We start from the raw sequence: 6360 nt of genomic DNA on the forward strand, positions 1-6360 counted from the left end.
TCCATGAATAAATAATAAATAAATGAATATGTGCAAACCCTGCTAAGATTTATTCAAGTGGACAATTGCTGCTGGAATAAAACTGCTCCTGTAGTGTTTTCTACCACACCTTGGGACTTTCAAGCCATATTGTCTTAATGATTCGCTAAGTTTCACATTGTAAACAATGTCACTGGGATACTCTTACTTCTACTGTGGTAGAGATCAGCATGTTGCGTAAATATGTTCATTTTGGTTCACTTGCATTCAGTGTTTCACAGTTGTGAGCCTCGCGCTGTCTTCTGGTCTGTGACTCATGAGAGAGATCAGTTTCAGCAGAGTTCTGGTGTCGGTGACCGAACGGCCCCCCCTAAAATCTATCCGCCCTACCTTCACTGCACATGCGTCATCAGCTGCATGCGGATTATCACCTCGTTTCTGCTTCAAACTGCACTCCAGTCATCATCTGTCTCAGCGATAGATATCTGAAGCTTTTGTACAACAATCATTTCCACATAAATTCAGCATTATTTCATCATAAAAGATGGAGGAAGCGATCAGAGCGCCGCAGCTACACAGGCTGCTAGCTGTTGCATTTACTGCGCCTCCATCATTTCAAAGCATCACCAATTTTCACCTCGTCACCAACAAATACAACGCTCATATAGTCAAAACAATGAATTGCTATCAGTTTAAACATACCATTGAGTTGAAAATCCAAGCTCTTTGAGTCAAAGAGAAGTAAGTGAACAAGTTTTATGGTGATATATGAAGAAATAAAAGTATGCAAGAAAACAAGAAAATATTTTAATCACTAAATGAATCTATTTATACTCTAGATGGACTTCTTGCTCCTCCATCTCCTTGAGGTGATGTTTGTTGTCGTAGCGCAATGTATTGATTTCACTTTGTGGATCAGCGTATAAGCTCCAGCGGAAACAAACTTGTATGATATTAAGCTTTACAAACATTTTGACCACTAAATTTTATTTTAAAAAATGTTTGCTGGCATAAAGGTAGCAGAACCAAATTTAGTGCAAGCTAATGTTTTCCAAAGTTAGCTGAAAAGCTAATCTACAAATGAAACAGTTTCACTAATTAGCCATAAGCTGAACTTTGCCCACCACAGTTTTTCAGTATCATAACCGGTCATATTTTTTCCTAGCTAGTCCAGCTAACAGCACTGCTTGTAGCTGTTTGTGGCAGTTTTTTTTATGTTGGCAGTTGATCACAGTAGTGGCACATTTAGGAATCAAAGCTGAACGCTGTTGTCCCGTTCCTTATCTTCTGACTTTATCTGGGGGATCCCAATGTGTTCGCACAGTAGACTGGATATAAAAGCCCTCCAGCATGTTCTGATTCTACCTCAGGCTCTCCTCGCAGTTTTAAGTGTCCGAAAAACCTCCAAAGAGAAGAGCCCAGGAGGCATCCTCTTCAGATTCTCCAAACGTCTCATCCGGTTCTTTTCAATATGAAGAAGCAGCAGTTCTATTCTGAACTCCTTCCATCTGTCAGAACTCCTCACGCCATCTCATTTTGGCAGCTTGTATTCATGACTTCAGTCTCTACCCACAGTTTGTGTCCCAGTGGGCAGCTGCCGTGTATGTTAGCTGGTAAATGGAGAGCTTCAGCTCTCTACACTACAATACCTTCATAAAAAATAATCTGTAATCAATCTGCCAAGAATCAGAATTATTTGTGCCTTCACTCCTAAATAACATGCCAAGATAATTTAACTATATTCAGCCATTTTTCTCAAACCCACTTCATTCAGTCCATCCAATTTAAAAAAAAATAAAATATGTTTGCCACCTTTTTAATGACATTTGATGTGGTAGTAGTCAATGATTTATGGATTACACACAAATTTATATTCCAGCGTTGCTGCTGTTCCCAACTCAGTTTTCTGTTCCATTTAACTATGACACTTTCTCTTTTACTGCTGACTTATAACAAGATGGGTCTTTTTGTTTCAGCTTTATTCCAACATTAACACATTGCCTGTGGGGATCAATAGGTACCTGACATTTTTCAAGGGTGGTAATAAATGAAGCAAAGTTTCTATAATTATTTTTAGTGCAGGAAATTAAAATTAGAAAGCTTTGTCAATAATTGTATTTATTATTTGGCAACCGTATAATGCACGGCTTCGAGTTGTTTAATCCGCTTATACCATGGTCCCACACAGTGAGCTACTGTATTTATTTAAGTTAACAGAACTTGCTAAAAATGCGTAAGTATTTGAGACTATTTTATGCCAGTCTCAAGATATTTTCATCCTTGGTAACCGTTCTTCTTTCCCATCTTCAATCTTGTACAGTTCGTCCGATGTTAAATCTTTATACCGTTGCTTTTGCTGTTCTTCTCGTTTGCTCTCCTCAAATGTTTTATTTTGGCCAAAAATATTAAAATTTACTTAGAAATCCATGTTTTATCACGTTTCTGTCATTCACCTGTCAAAACACAGCTGATCTGCACCAACTGATTTGCACGTTGCTATGGTGACGATCAGAGCAGAGTGATTATAACAGTGACTTAACTTTCCAAACTACATGTACGTGTACATGAAAATAATGCACGCCAGTTAGACATGGAATTCTCACTGACCATGGTATAAATGTAGTTAATGTCATGAGTTATTTCCTTTGTGTAGAGCTTGTCTGGTTACCAGGGACTGATTAATGGTGATATCAATGTCCATTATTCACTGTTGTTATACAAATAATGAATGTTTATGAGTTCAATGGTACAAATATTTCATGCTGAATTAAATATTTGTTCTATTAAAAGAATGTAAAAACATTCATTATTTGTTTTATATAACGGCTAAAATAGATCCTTGTCATTTAACATTATATGAATTTATAAACACCAGAAAAGGGACTTACATGTTGGTGTGCATCACTGGTGCTTTGACAGCATTCCAACACAAACTTGAAATTGAAGTCCAAAATTGTCCTCAGTCAACTTGGAAAAACAGTTACATAGTCCGTGATACTTCCAAAAAAAGAGAAAGACTTTGTGTACTTCCTCACTCGAGCGAAAAATCGCATCAGAAATTTGTTCAGCTTTTCATCCTAACAGCTCTTAATGCCTCCATATGGCTTATGGTGAAGTGGATATGTTTTGTGTGTGTGTGTGTGTGTGTGTGTGTGTGTGTGTGTGTGTGTGTGTGTGTGTGTGTGTGTGTGTGTGTGTGTGTGTGTGTGTGTGTGTGTGTGTGTGTGTGTGTGTGTGTTAGAAGAATTAACACCATCAATTAGCTTGTTCAAATCGTCGTATATCAGCTAAACAAATTGAGCCATGTCTAGCTAAACGCCGTCCACACTAGTGTGTTCATGGGCGGGGTTTGCAGCGTGCAACAGTATAAAATGTATGGAACCAAATTTGCAGGGTAAATAGAACCATATTTGCACGCTAAATGCAACTCAACACAAATGGGACGAATAATCCATATCATGTGACATACAAAGCACCAATCAAATGACAAGGATCCACTCAACCATTATATAATACCTATTATTATATGGTTGCGACCCGCAGGGGTGGTGGCCAAGTGGTTAATGCGCTTGGTTTCAGTTCAGAAGGCTCCGGGACCAAATCCCACCCCTGCCACATTTCTCCATGTAATGTGGAGTTGCATCAGGAAGGGCATCCGGCGTAAAACCTGTGCCAAATCAACATGCAGATCAACCTTGGATTTGCTGTGGCGACCCCGAATGCAAACAAAGGAGCAGCCGAAGGGACTTACTTACTATATGGTTGCGACAATATGTGCGCTCTGACTGGCTGATTAGCGGTTGGATATTTTCCCATATCTGAACTGATTACCATGATAATCGGTCCACAACACGTATTTTTGTTACAAACCAGGAAGCTAAAAACAGAATTAGAAAAATCAAGTCGGACATGAACGTACTCCATAAATATCTCAACAGCATGGGCAGAAACGCAGATTGAAAGCTTACAGCTAACCCCTGGACCATCTGTTAGCAAGTTCTTCATAGAAGTGAAGAAAGCGAATGAGCTCAACACGGTCAGTAGCATATTCAGGCATGTTGATATGTATAAACAAATCCTTAACCTTGTTTGCTCGGTCTCTATGGGGATATCAGACCTTGGTCGCATGGATACATATACACAGAGGCCACTTGGCTCTTAATATATTCATAGATTTTCTACTTCAGTCTTTGTGCTTTTTTCAAGTGGTGAACTTGTAGAGAGACATTTTTGTGGTTGCTGAGCCTGTTTGATGAGGCCAACAGCTTTGCAGGAAAAAAAAAGGTCCAAGTCTTTCACGTCCTGATGCTTTTTGTCTTCCTGTATGGTTGTGAGACTTGGCTGCTAATCAATGCTGTAAGACTACAAGCAGATGTCTTTGGTGCTACGTCCTTTTGGAGGATCCTCGAGTATCACTGGGATGACTCTGTGGCAAATGAACGGCTACTTTAGATTAAGATGAGGGCTACCACTTGCATTGTGAGGGAATGTCCGCTTCCTCTAAGTGTGATCTGGCCCACAGTTGCCTCAGTGTTTAGGTCCCTAGCAACTGCAGAAGGTCAAGATGGTGTCTATGATTCCTCTAACCGCAGAAGATTACTTTGAAGAGAAGAATTACTTTGAAGAAATGGAGAAGGGCTGGTTGTTTATCTGAGTGATTGCCATTCAGAACCAAATACGGTTCTGTGGTATGGTAAACGCTGTGATGCATGACGCCAAATGTTCCCTGACCTGACCTGTGTTGGACACACCCATAGCTGAGCTGACACTGTTGTTCAAATATACACCAAATGTCCCATCAATGTTAACTGTATTTTTTGGAATGTAGATCATGGTTTTTCTTTTTGTATTGTTTTTTTTTTTTCTGGTCCTGTAACTTACATGTGAGAAAATTCAACATTATCGCCGATACCCACAAGACAGTAGCATCTGCTTGTTAATAAATTATAAATTGCTCCTATATACTGATTTGAATAGGTACTGTCTGATCCAAATTTTCCTGTAATATATTAAGCTGTATGCCAACAGACACATTTTTTTTTTTTATAAAAATGCAATAGTTCGGAATAAGGGCGACCCAGTGAGTGTTGTAAAATGACTAAATTAATAAATCATGTTCTCCAACTGAAAGACCACACTGTTGAATGAAGAGAGGGAACAACCTTCACATGCTTTTGAATAAAAAGAAAATAACCTTCAAACTACTCGGCACTACAGTTGTTGGCACTTTGTGGAGCTAACTGTGAAGTTTAAAAAAATGTAGAATCAGTTAAAATTAATTTACATTTAGTGAGGTAAATTTGAACACATTTAGATCCTTTTTGATGTTTCGTCTGTTCAGTGGTGACACAAAGCACGTTACTCATGAGGTCTTTGGGCCTTACACAGTAACATTATTTTGCCCATTAGCTTGTATGCACTAGTGCAGTGTTTGCAATGTAAATAATAATGCATCAGTTTAATTAATTTTATTTCTTGTATGAAGCAGTACATTTCCAAAATAAATGACTTAGACCTGGCGTGCCCAACCAGTCAACAGCATGAAAAAAAAAAATCTGTCCCTGGACTCGAGAGGATTTAGTGCTGCTATAACAGACTGATGCAGCAGGTGGCAGCAATGCACCAACAAGGATGCCGGCTGCCATTAGAACAGCTCTTCTTCTATGGTGGATAACAAAAATTGTAATTTTCATCTTGTATTATTTTTTTCATTTACTTGAATGGCAAATCCATCTGTCTTATTTGCAATGTAAATGTGGCTTTACTGATTAAAGTGAATTTGTAGTGGCAATTCAGACAGTTCATAAGAAATGCGAGTGGTTAATGCGCTTGGTTTCAGTTCAGAAGGTTCCGGGTTCAAATCCCACCTCTGCCACATTTCTCCATGTAATGTGGAGTTGCGTCAGGAAGGGCATCCGGCGTAAAACTTGTGCCAATTCAACATGCAGATCCACCTTGGATTTGCTGTGGCCACCCCAAGTGCAAACAAGGGAGCAGCCGAAGGGACTCACTATAAGAAATGCGATACTAACTACTAATGCTAACCCGGCTAAATCCCTTCTGCTCGGTTGAAAAGTCCAGGAATTGAAAAGTCCTGTGCTGTATTCACACGGACTGATCAATTCACTGCTCTGATGATATATTCAGTCATCTTTACACTTATATGTATTACCCCTTTTGACAGTTTTGTGTTATAAATCAATATATATGGCTTAGTGGTGGCCAAGTGGTTAATGCGCTTGGTTTCAGTGAAGAAGGTTCCGGGTTCAAATTCCACCCCTGCCACATTTCTCCATGTAATGTGGAGTTGCATCAGGAAGGGCATCCGGCATAAAACCTATGCCAATTCAACATGCAGATCCACCTCGGCTTTGCTGTGGC

General features: G+C 39.3%; 1 protein-coding gene across 3 annotated transcripts in view; it reads right to left on the reverse strand.

The window, feature by feature from the left end:
* opcml (opioid binding protein/cell adhesion molecule-like) overlaps positions 1–6360 on the reverse strand; it is a 1180460-nt gene that overhangs the window by 1144895 nt on the left and 29205 nt on the right. The gene's annotated exons all lie outside the window — the stretch shown is intronic.

The sequence above is a fragment of the Thalassophryne amazonica genome, chromosome 9 (genome assembly GCF_902500255.1).
Source record: "Thalassophryne amazonica chromosome 9, fThaAma1.1, whole genome shotgun sequence".
In the NCBI taxonomy this organism is placed as follows: domain Eukaryota; kingdom Metazoa; phylum Chordata; class Actinopteri; order Batrachoidiformes; family Batrachoididae; genus Thalassophryne; species Thalassophryne amazonica.